The sequence below is a fragment of the Hevea brasiliensis genome, chromosome 8, assembly GCF_030052815.1.
Source record: "Hevea brasiliensis isolate MT/VB/25A 57/8 chromosome 8, ASM3005281v1, whole genome shotgun sequence".
In the NCBI taxonomy this organism is placed as follows: domain Eukaryota; kingdom Viridiplantae; phylum Streptophyta; class Magnoliopsida; order Malpighiales; family Euphorbiaceae; genus Hevea; species Hevea brasiliensis.
This window is the reverse complement of record NC_079500.1, coordinates 98,191,250-98,203,920: the sequence shown is the minus strand read 5'-3', so window position 1 is coordinate 98,203,920 and position 12,671 is coordinate 98,191,250. Positions and strand designations below refer to the sequence as shown.

Here is a 12,671-nt window from a genome sequence, read left to right as displayed (position 1 = left end):
GGCAGCACGAGAAGTAGGAAAATGCTTCTCCAAAAATATCCGATTCATTTCATTCCATGAGTTGACAGATCCAGAAGGAAGGTAATACAACCAATCCTTAGCTGTGCCTTCCAGGGAGAAAGGGAAAGCTCGAAGCTTAATCTGGTCCTCTAAAACTCCTTGAGGTTTCATGCTGGAACACACAACATGAAATTCCTTTAAATGCTTATGTGGATCCTCACCTGCAAGACCATGAAACTTAGGCAATAAATGGATTAGTTCAGATTTTAACTCAAAAGCAACATTTAAAGCAGGGTATTAAATACACAAAGGCTGTTGGTTTAGATCAAGAGCAGCCAACTCTTTCAAAGTCCTAGCAGCCATGGTTTTGTTTCCGGAATCTGAATGCGAATCCGAATCCAAACTTAATTCCCTTGGAGATTGGACTCCTTCAGATGTACTCAGAATCTGCCTAGCTTGCTTAGCCAATTTTCTCAACTGTTTAGCTGTTTTTTCTACTTCTGGATCAAAGAGCAAGTCACCAAATTGAGAAGTTCTTATCATGAATAAAAAAAAATCAAAGCAAAAACAGAAAAATGCCTCAAAACCCTAGAAAACGATTGAATTTGGCCTCAAGAGGGTCTTGATCAGAACGTCGTTTCCTTCAAAAAAAGTATGGAGCACCCTCCTAATTCAACTAAAAATCTGCTAATGAATAGTAAAACTGTAATTTTTGCCAAAAACCTGAAAACAAAAACACTTCATAAAAAAATTTAATCACAAAATATCCTAACACTAAAAACATGAAATCCAATAAACTTCAGTCCCCGGCAATGGCGTTAAAATTTCTTGATGGTTGCCGAATCCACCAAAAATTAACTGAAATTACCAGTAATAAAATATTTCTTGAATGACTGCAAATAGTGGTAATTCAGATCAAACCCTAGACACTGAGTTACTAAATTTTGTGTACTTGTATAATAGAAAAAGAACAAAGGTTGGGGGGGGGGGGAGGGATTGTAACACTAAATCAGAAGAAATCAATTTCAAAAATTATAGAACTAAATTTAAATATGAAACTCTCAATTTAAACAAACTTCAATCCAAGGTAATTCACATTCCAATGCATGACTCGATCATAGACAAAAGAAATACAATTATCTCTTATTGAATACTTAACTTAGAATTACTAAACTGTGACACCCCTTACCCGTCTACAGTGTAGCCGAGCAAGTTATGCCACTCAGTGTGCCGAAGCACCAATTTATGTTTCTATTACAATTTATCCCTTTATAATTCATTTATTTTCAATTTTGATAAATCTGAATTTAACCGCAAATTTTATAGAAAATCCGGCAGGGTGCCAGCTGTAAATTGGAAAAACAGTTCTTCTGAACCTGTTTAAAAACACTTCCAAAATAATTTCCAAATCCAAACTCCATTATATATATTCAAGTCAATCTCAAAATCTCAATCTCAACCACACAATATTATTTTCAAAACTTTTCTGTTCACTTCATCACTTGAAGCATATTCATAAATAATTCTCAACATTTCATTTATCAACATATATAATGCAGAAAATCTCAATAATATGAAATTTCATATATTTACATTAATACATAATTACAGGAGTTTATAGTTACAATCCAAATTAATACAAAATTCCAAAATACAAAATACTCCCAAAATCCTATGTCCTACCATATGCACTGCAGGTGTGAGGTGACTCGGGACTCCGGATGCAAATCTGAAGGCTCACCCGGTCTGATGTCTGCTGGGCTCACCTGTAATGGCCCGGCCCACTAGTGATATTGTCCGCTCTGGGCTGAAGCCCTCACGGTTTTAAAACGCGTCACTAGGGGTTACGAACCACTAACTTATAAACCCAGCATCTCTCCCGTGTTTTGCTGATGTGGGATTTGCCTAGGGTGTTACAATCCACCCCCCTTATGGGACTCAGCGTCCTCGCTGAGGTTTGCCCCACCATTGCTCAAGGTTGCACGCGGAGCGGCTCTGATACCACAAATGTAATGGCCCGGCCCACTAATGATATTGTCCGCTCTGGGCCGAAACCCTCACGGTTTTAAAACGCGTCACTAGGGGTTACGAATCACTAACTTATAAACCCAGCATCTCTCCCGTGTTTTGCCGATGTGGGATTTGCCTAGGGTGTTACATCACCAGCTAGGTCTCCAATACCTGCGCGTGGCAAAAGCGACGCGCTAAGCAATTCTGCTTAGTTGTGACAATATAAAATAAAATAAAATGAAATAAAATAAAATAAAATAAAGATGCAGAACGTGTGTTTACAATTTTTGGTAGACTTAACTTCTGATACTATTTGCATTATTATTCAATTAAAATTTTGGTAAGGTTCTTTAACATTGCCCGAGTAACCCATACTAATTGACTGGACTGGATAAACGGGTAACCGCATCGGGTACTAAGTACCTCGGACCATCACACCATCGGTCACATTGTGTCTCCTGTGCAGCGACTAATAAGCTGTAATAATGATCAGAGTTAAAACCCAAGTATATCAACTCAAATAACATAGCCAAAGGCTATTATTTCACAGAATGGCATGGGAAAGCCATGAAACACAGAATGGCATAAAGCCATATGCAGTACTGCTAACAGAACCCTATTGGCATGCCAAGCTATCCAAACCAATCTTGTTAGGTATACTAGGGCATTTTACACTTTTGAGCTTTACAATTTTTGAATTTCAAGTTTTGGTGTTACTATTCACTTCATTAGTCAACCAAAATGTTGACTTTTGCATAGACAATAAGTACATTGGTTTTAATACTCCCAACATACCACATTTTGCATTCAAAATTTGTTGGTATTGGTTGCCCATACCATTTCTAAGCTTAATGCTAATTGAGCAGAAATTTCAGTTTTCTTGCTTCATTTTTACTATTCTATCAGTCATTTTTGCAGTGAGAATTTGGCAAAATGATCAACATGAAAGTTGTTTCTTATTTTGTCTAGTTGAATTTCCTTTTTTGAATCACTCCATTTGGAGTTTTTTAGCTCAAGTTATAGTCCAAAAACCACAACTGGCCGGATTGAAATTTTTCTGGGCTGACCATATCTACAGTGCAGTGAACAGTGGCTGTAACTCACTTGTTGGATAGGTTCTGGTCATAATTTAGGGTAGGTTTCTTCATGAAAGTTGTTGGTCTATATCTTAGCTTGTTGCTGGTAAAATTTCAGGTCAATTGGACCTTTCTACATTGAGTTATGGCCAAATGAACAATCACTGTTCATTTGGTCATTCTGCAGAATCAGACTGCAGGTCACTGACTGCAACTCACTTATTGGATAGGTTCTGTTCATAATTTGGGGTAGGTTTCTTCATGAAAGTTGTTGGTCTATATCTCATCTTATTGCTGGTAAAATTTCAGGTCAATTGGACCTTTCTACATTGAGTTATGGCCAAATGAACAGTCATTTGGTCATTCTGTAGAAACAGCCTGCAGGTCACCCGGATTTGAGCAAGCTTTTGGTCCACTTGGTTTTGTTTTATGGGCATGATTTCTTCATGAAAGTTGTGCCATTATGAGTCTAGTTTCATTTCCAATTGGCCTTGCACCAATTGAACCTCTACAATTCAAGTTATGGCTGCCCAAACCTGCTGGACTCAAGTCTAATTCTGCAGGTCACTCCATTCTGCAGGTCCCTTTAATGGCAGCCACACCAAACCCAATCCCATCACTCAACACACTTCATTTTTAATTTAAACAGAACTAAATGGTCACTAATTGACCATTAAAACTCACTTTCATCATTACATGCTCAAAGTCCCATTTTTCCACCCCAAACCCTAACCCTAACATCTCAAATCATGCATTTAACTTGCATTTCATCAATCCACTTAGTAAATACATGTTGTGGGCAGCCATAATAGTCTTTTAATTTCATTAAACTCAACCCAATCAAACCCTAACCATGGCTGCCCAAAATCTAGGGTTTCCATCCAAATGGTATTCAATAATTTTTCTTTGAAATTCACACTTATTCAAGTCCCTAAACATGTATTCAAAGTAAAAATTTAGGGTTAGGTCACTAACCTTTGTTGGAGAGTTTCCCTAGCTTAGAAAACTTCTTGATTTTTCTTTCTTTTTGCTGCCCAAAGTGTCCTCAAGGTGCTAGGTTAATTTTTTTGTGAAGAAGGCTAGGGTTTTGGAGTGAGATTTGGTAAGGTTGGGAGCTTGGGTGAGCTTTAATGGAGTTTTTTCTTCCTCTCTCTCTCTCTCCACGTTTTTTGCTGCCCCAAAGGTTGAAGAAGTCTGATTTTTTTGTTCCATTTCCAGCCCATTTGTCTCTTTTAAGTGAGCTTATGCCATGTGTCAACATTGGGTTGGTTGGGAGAATTTTAAATGACCTCATGGTGATGTCATAAATCTATTTTCTTTCATTTTTACTCCATTTCTTGTCTATTTAATTGCAATTAAATTTTTAACAACATTTAATCATATTTTATGTTATATAAATTATTTATTTAACTGAACAAGTTAGCCCAAAAATCATCTCTGAAGACGAAATGACCAAAATGTCCTCCGTTTGGCTTAACGGGCCAAAATTGTCTTTACCGATTGAAAATTTTTTCTAAGTATTTTCTTGGCATTCTAATGCCATAAGAACCTCAATGACCCTTCTCTAGGGTCCCAAGAATTATTTTATAATTTTTTCTAATTTTTTTTATTAATTATTTGAGTTAATTTTTGGTTCCTCACTTTAGTTTAAATATTTTTCTGAATTCTAGCTGTCCGGACCGACACTGGTCACCGGAACAGTAGACTGTACGGACTAGCTAAAATAAGGATGTTACATAAACAGAGAGGTAAAACTCCTAACTTCCCTATACTCATCAATTCGAGGCCAGCACTATTATTGACTCTAATTATTAACTAAATTGGTATTAAGCAATTCTCATCAGATTAATAACTGCTTTAAGAACAGGAAGTAGTTAAGCTAAACAACGATTTATAAAGCATAAATAATTTAATTCACCTTATTGTTTCCTTAGGTTATTATCGAAAACTTGGATCATAATCAATAAAATCTAATTGCTACTCACATTCAATCTTACACAACAATTACTGATTATGAAGATGAACTAGCAATTGATCACATCAAATAATTAACTAATAGGCATTTTTAGCAAATCATTCAATAGATCAAAAACAATGAAATCGAAAAACAATAGATATTCAAAAAGATATGATTTAAATTAAGAACCTGGTTTCACAAATCATGCATAAGAACTAGAATCCCTTAAATTGAATTTAAAAACTTAGCCGCTCATGTTCATGGCTTACAAAAGAAAAATAAAATGAAGAAATCTAAAACTATGAACGTGAATGGAGAATGAAGGTGTTGAAGATGTCGAGGCTGCTGAATGGATGGATGTGTCGAAGTTGCTGCCAAAGATGGTCTTTATAATCAAAAACCTAATCCCAAAGATAAGAACCAAACTTGGAAAATTTTTGAAATTCAAAAAAGATAGATTTTTTGCTTTGCAATCATGGCTGATTTTCAGCCACTTTCCTTGTGATTCTATCTCTAACTCCTTCAGGAAAGTTGAAGCCCTACTTCTTAGCTTTCCAATGGGTACTCATTTGCCCAAATCAGAAGTCTACAGCCCAAGTTATGGGCCAAAAACCAAGACTAGTTCTAACAGAGTATCCAGCCCATAATGACGACTTCATTGCCATTTTTGACAATTAAAATGGCCTTATCTCGCTTTCAGCCCATCATAGAAATTGTAGAGGTGGCTCTTAAGGTTCAATTGGGCCTAGGTTTGATTCATTTGAACCTCCGAAGCTTCAGATATAAAATAAATCCCAAGACTGGTCATGACACATCAAGTGTGGGTTTTGTAATAGATCCATAGCTCATTTTGATAACCTTGGAGACTGATTTGGGCTTTGGTCTCTTTTTGTCATTTGTAGTGCTCCGACTTAAATTTTCAATGAATTAAACAGCATTAGATTTGGAGACCCATAACTTTAGAAACACCTGAAAAATACAGCAAAGGTTAAATTAATACAAATCTTGAAAATTTTTCCATTTAACACAATTATTCCAACAACTCTCTAAAAATATGCCTAATTGATAATTATACTTTAATCAACTGAATTAGGCATAAAAACACACTAGAAACACTAAATGTGATGGGAGTAAAATTAATAAATTATGCACTTATCAAGCAATAAAAATATTGATTGTACACATGTGTAGAACTACCCCCAAAGGACGACCACCTGATATACGCCCCAAAGGCTATTTGTATATTAAGCAATGTCCCAAAGACAATATAAATATAAGCTGAGTTGAAAACAAATCACCCGTCATCAATGTGCTATCTATTCAATACATATATTGAGTGTATTCAGTCATTTATTCAGCTGTAATTATAAATCTCATTTTATTTAATAATAAAACATAATACTTACCATTCTTTGTTTCCATTTTTATACTTAGAAATAATATAAATAATTTATATTTAATAAAATAGTTGTGTTATATATTTATTCACTCACCTATACTGTAGATAGCATAAAATCTAAACAGCTGGAGCAACCCTAGGATCTACCGCTGGAGTTGGATCATTTCCTAGAATTAAAGAGAAATAATAATATATTAAGAAAGGAATTTAACTCTTAAGATTGAAGTGTGGAAAGTGAAATGTATGATGTACTTTGAAAATTCTAATAAGGGACTGATGATATGAATGTTTTCTAAAAATCTAATAGCTCAAACGGGCACTCAGCAAGTCACAACATATCATAGGATAATTGAAATATGGGCCTAAACAAAAAATATATAACACGAAATCTCCACAAATCAATTCTTAAATTAATATACATCTTTATCATCCATGAGATTATTTTATATGTTACTCAAAATTATCCGTCGTACCCATCTTGCAACAAAATTATTTTGTTGTTAACATGATTAACAACAATTTCATACCATACAAATTAAAAATGTATACTTATAATTCTAACATGGTTTAATGTCAAATCAACCTAGCACCTTAATTTAAATATGCATGGAATAATAATAATTACTATTTACAACTTCCACTTCCCTTACATGCCCTTAAACTCATCAATATTAAAAAAATAAAGAAAGGCAGCCATGGTCAATTAAGGCCTATATATAAATCCTCCAATAATCACCACACCCATTGGAAACCATCATTCAAAGCAAACTTATCAACATACACCGTCCCTCTAAACTTTAATTCCCTTCTTCGTCAAACACTAACTCGATTGAAGACTTGGGAACAACTTATAGGCTGCTGTATAAGGTGAAAGACAAGTTATATGCTCTCATCAATGTTAAAAGAGCTATTGATGAAGGACAGCCATAAGGATTTCTTTCCCTCACTCAACTATCTTCTAGGTGAGAAAATTACAAATAATATTTATTAATGGAAGACGGTAGATGTAGAGAGAGTTACCATGGAGGAGTATGGCTGAAAGTAAGGATCAAGACCTCAAAAATTGGAGAGGGCAGCAGCCGTCCCTTTTTCCCCTCCTTCGATCAAGTGGGTGTTGGTTGAGAGAAATGGTGATTAATGAAGGGATGACTATTTGGGAAGATAAGAATAAGTTGTGAAGACTTGATTTAATCAAAGAAATGGGTTGATTTCAGGTTTGGATCATTCTCCTTCTTCGAATCCCTATTTCAGTGTTCAAGCAGAAAGGAAACCTATGTTTCCTTGCTCTTTCTCTGCTCACTTATACTCTTATAGCTTCTAGAGAATATTAGTCTTCTTAATTATTATTATTATTATTATTATGAATCGACTGTTACACTTTCAACTATTTTCTACCCTTTTTGGGTAGAGGATGGCCTCTTCTCCCCTACTCGAACATGTGTCTTCCCCTCCCCATCTCTGAATAGGGTTTGTGGATAAATAAAATCTAATTTTTCAGGCAACAAACCTATTATTATTTATGAGGGTTTTGTTGATCTTCTTTTTTATCGTTTTGCATGTAAGGATTGTCTCCATTTATGCTTTGTTCTAGCTTCATGAAGGGTAATTGTTTTAACGTATGATTACATCTCAAAGGTCTTTAGCCAGCTTTGCCTTTATGGCCGACATCTAAGGCGTGTTGCCGTATAGAGCTCCGCTTCATCACCCTTTATGAGCTGCTTATTTAGCCCACAATGCATTTTCTGGGTTGTATGGCCTGCTACTCAAGAGCTTCCTTGTCTCGATCTGCTGTTTTGTAGGGAATATGACTGAGTTATGGCTCTCTTGGGACTCCTTTAGGCCTCAGTGCTATTTTTTGTCCTTTGGATTGAAAAGCTCTGTCCTCAGACTCTTTTTTGGTTTACATTTCCTCTTTTGCGGCGCTACAATAAGAAAATCTAGGTATGCACTATTTCTTTTGAGTTGCCCAAATAAAATAGGGCTCTCTTGTATTTAGGCCTAAGTTTTTATTAATTTTTCATTTTTATATTATAGATCGAGCTTCTTTTAATTTAAGATTTTAGCCTTTTTATATCAATGAAATATAGCCTTTTTATATCAATGAAATATATATATATATATATAAAGAGGGAAAGAAAGAAAGAGGAAAGTTACTTTTTGTATTCCTGCATGATTGCAGCCTACAAACTTCCCATCAAATGTAATGCTCATGTCTATGTCTCTACTGTTTCTTTTGATCTTATCTTTTGAATGTATATTGAGTTTGAGGTTATATATATTAAACATAAAGTATGTAATATGTCAATTCAATTTATGATGAGTAAATTATATTTACATGACAATTTTTTAAAAAATTTTACTTGCATAATATTCTTATAAAGCATTTATTTAACATAAAAGTTTATTAATATAATATTTTTAATGTAATACGCGTATTATTCAAAATTTTAAAGTTTTTTTATTTAATTAATAATTATTATATATATATATGTTTACCTTTTCAATAATAAATTAATCAAAAAGTATTTATTATATATTAATACTTTTCAAGGCCTAAAATCCTATCTATCCATTAACATAAAAAAAAAAAAAAAGGCCAATAGTTCATGGGAAAAAATTTGTCTAGTGACCTTTGTATGTCTTGAATTAACAATAGATAAATCAAAACTAAAGTTTTATTAATATTTGTCTCATTAGCAAGTTGATTAACAAAAAAAAGTCTTGCGCTTCTTTGCAATGTATATGCAACCAGCTAAGATGTCCCCCTTAGACCGGGGCAAAACTAGGTGTAAAGGTGTGGGGGGGCACATGTCCAAAAGTTTTAAAATTAAGCGGATATTTAGCTTAACTTATCAAAATTAGTTTATAAATACTCAATATTTATAAATTAATTTAAATTTATAAATATTTAAAATTTTAAATAAATATATGTTTAATTAAAATATTTATAAGCAACTAATAAGCAGATAATATATTTAATAAAAAAATAATTTATAGGTACATTTATTATTGAAATAGCTAAAAATATATTAAATAAGATTTATAATAAAATTTTAAAAATTACATAAAAATAATATAGTAAAATACTTAATCAAGTTGATTTATAAGTATATAACTTATAAATACCAAGATAAAAGGCTAAGTCTCCCCGTCTTATTGTTTTTTAGCTTATAAGTTCAACTTATAAATTAAAAAATTATTATAAACAAATAGGTCAGCATATTTTTAGAATTTATAAGCTAGTTAACCAATTTATAAGTTAAGACAAATGCCCTCAGAAATTACATCTTTAAATTTTAGTATATTTTTTTTTAAAAAAAATTATTATTTATTCTCTCAAATTTTCTTAACATTAAAATTTTATCTATAAAGTTTAGTGTATTTCTTAAAATTTATTGTTTACCACTTCAATATTTTTATTTTTTTTCTGTTATTTCAATTTCTTTTAAAATTTTATATTATCTAATTTTGATATTTTCATTTTTTTTTATGTTTTTATCAAAATTTCATTGAATATTTTTTTAATTTTTATTTTTTACCTCAAAAACGAATTTCTAGTTCGCCCTTAGCAGGCATGGAAATCAAAACAGTAAGCAGAAATATACAGGTAAAGTAAATCAATCCAAGCTGAATAGTCAATTAAGCATCATCAGCACCACTCCTAACAGCTTGAGCCTGTAGTCCACCCCATGCAGTTGCTTCCATCAGGACCCAAAGCCTTAATCCTCTAAAGGACTTTACCTCAAATTTTTCTCTTTAAAACTTTACAATTCAGCTTTGATTTCTTTCAAATGTCTTGCTATGATCAAAATTATTACTAAAATTCTTCAAATTTTAACCTACAACATAAATAAATTTTATAAATTAAACTAAAAAGTATGAAAACGTAAAATTAATTAAATAAAGGCTAATATCTACTATAAAAGCTATAAATAAAGATAAATTAGTTGTAAAATTATACCTAAATAATGATATGAAATGCGTGCATCATTGGCTAGCACCGATCACTTATATAAACACACTGACCTCTATCAATTGACTGATAAAAAAAATAAATTTTAAAATAAAGAAGCAAAAATTAATCCTAAGTTCTTTCCAAAATTTTGGTAGAGTCTCTCCTATAACTGAACCTAATCCCCTACAAGCAAACCCAACAAACAGCATTAACATCAACCAAAATTGGCCCTAGGCCCACAACACACTCATAATACCCATCAAGGCCTACAAAAAATCAAATCTAAATCCATATTTTCAATCTCTAGTTTGGGTCCCTAAAATTCTAAAAATATTCGTGAAAGTGCTTTGCATCATCCTCGTATTAAATAAATTTATTTTACTTAATTTCATTAATCCAGAAATATTTTACAGATTAATTAGCTAGCTTAACTAAGGCAAAAACTATAAAACTTGAATTTGGAATTACCTTTGCAGATTCTACTATCTGGAACACGTCCAAAAAGTCTGAAAATGCTAGAAATGACTGTAATATTGATTATTTTCTAAGATGGAAAGTCAGTCCCGAGCACTGATAAGCTATTGTTGATCTAACTGCATATCCGAGATGCCCATTAGCTGTTGGTGACAGATCCGCAAATAGTTCATCAAAACTCTACTTCGATCTCTCGGTATTGACTAATTTAGTTTATGCCATCCAATGAGTATCTTCTCAATCCGACCTCCAATCAAGGCGTGGTTAGTGTCAAATTGAAGCTTGAGAAGATTAGATGAAGATTACCAGGCCTGATCATCCATTCTAGTCACTGATTGCCAGGGATCTAGCCAGAAAGATTGAAAATCCCAAAACTTTTCTCCTTCATAACTTTTTCCTCCGATCACCACTTGATGCAAAATTGGTTCCAAAAGAAAGCTCATGGAACAAGGATTCCAATGCCACCAGAATCGCTTCTATCTGACGTTGGACGGCCTGGAATCACATTGGAAAGCTTCTACCTTCGCGCATGCGTCTTTCTCTCTCATCCTTCGTTTTTCACCACTTCTAGTGGTCCTGGCCTCCATTCACGACCTCGTAGTGGTCGTTGGAAGTAGTGTTGTTTGTTTGAGGGTGTGGCCAGCGGTAGGTGGTGGTTCACCGCAGAAGAAAGAAAGAGAGAAGGAGAAGTGAGAGATAGGAGAGAGAAAGAACGTTGGGGGGTGGGGGGGGAGAGAGCTACCTATCACATTTTTTTTTCTTTTTTTTTTTTTGCAAAATTCTGATTGTAATTCCCATCATAAGCCCCCGTCTCTCTTCACTTTTCTTGTCTTTTCTTTGCTTATTAACTACTATTATAATTAACATTATATTTATTAAACTAACATCACAATATAACTAAATTAGTGATAATAATATAAATATTTATTAATCAAATGATAAAGCTTATAATAATAATAATAATAATAATAATAACTTAACTAGGAGAACACTATGGTTAAATAAACATTCAAAATAATTTGTGAATAAAAATATTATAAAATTACAAATTAATTAGATAATATTAAAATAATATTAAAATTTATACTTTAAAAAATCAAGTTATTATATCTATTATTTTTAAAAAATAAAAAATATTTATTAAATATATTAAATAGATTTTATAACTATTTTCATTAAACAATATGATAATATAAAATTTCAAAATATAATGATAATAAAAATATTATAATAATAATAATGCACTAAACTATAAAATACATTTTAAAAATTATCTTCTTTTTTAATTTTATAAATAATTTTCTTTCTCGTTAAGCTAGTTATGTAATTTTATTATAAAAATTAATATTATTTTAAATTATAAAAAAATATAATATAAGTAAATCAAACTTAAAAAAAAATAAAATAATAAAGTTTAAATTAATTTAAATTAATTAGCTGATTTTTTTTATTAATTTTATTTAGTTTTTAAACTTCTTCATCCATTTATATTTTTAAAATTTATTATTATATTATTTTTTATTTTATTACATTTAAATTTATAATTAAATTATTATTATACATTTATAATTTTCATAAAAATATAATTCAATAAAAAAAATATTATTATTATTATTATTATTATTATTATTATTATATAAAAAATATAGTAATGCGTGTCACGTGAGGTCGTCGATTACAATAATAAAAAGTTAGTGTTTTCTTGTTGATAAAAAAAAAAAAAAAAGGTTAGTGTCTTCTTGTCGGTTTGGATCGATAAGAAGAAACTTTCTTTTGGTGCTTTTTCCAGTCCTTTTCCTT

General features: G+C 32.0%; 1 long non-coding RNA gene across 1 annotated transcript; it reads left to right on the top strand.

Moving 5' to 3' along the window:
- Nucleotides 1-7,535: 7,535 nt before the first annotated feature.
- On the top strand, nucleotides 7,536-8,473 carry LOC110652509 (uncharacterized). Its single transcript, XR_002494435.2, has 2 exons — nucleotides 7,536-7,656; nucleotides 8,242-8,473. It is a non-coding gene; the product is annotated as an uncharacterized LOC110652509 (long non-coding RNA).
- The last annotated feature ends 4,198 nt before the right edge of the window (nucleotides 8,474-12,671 follow it).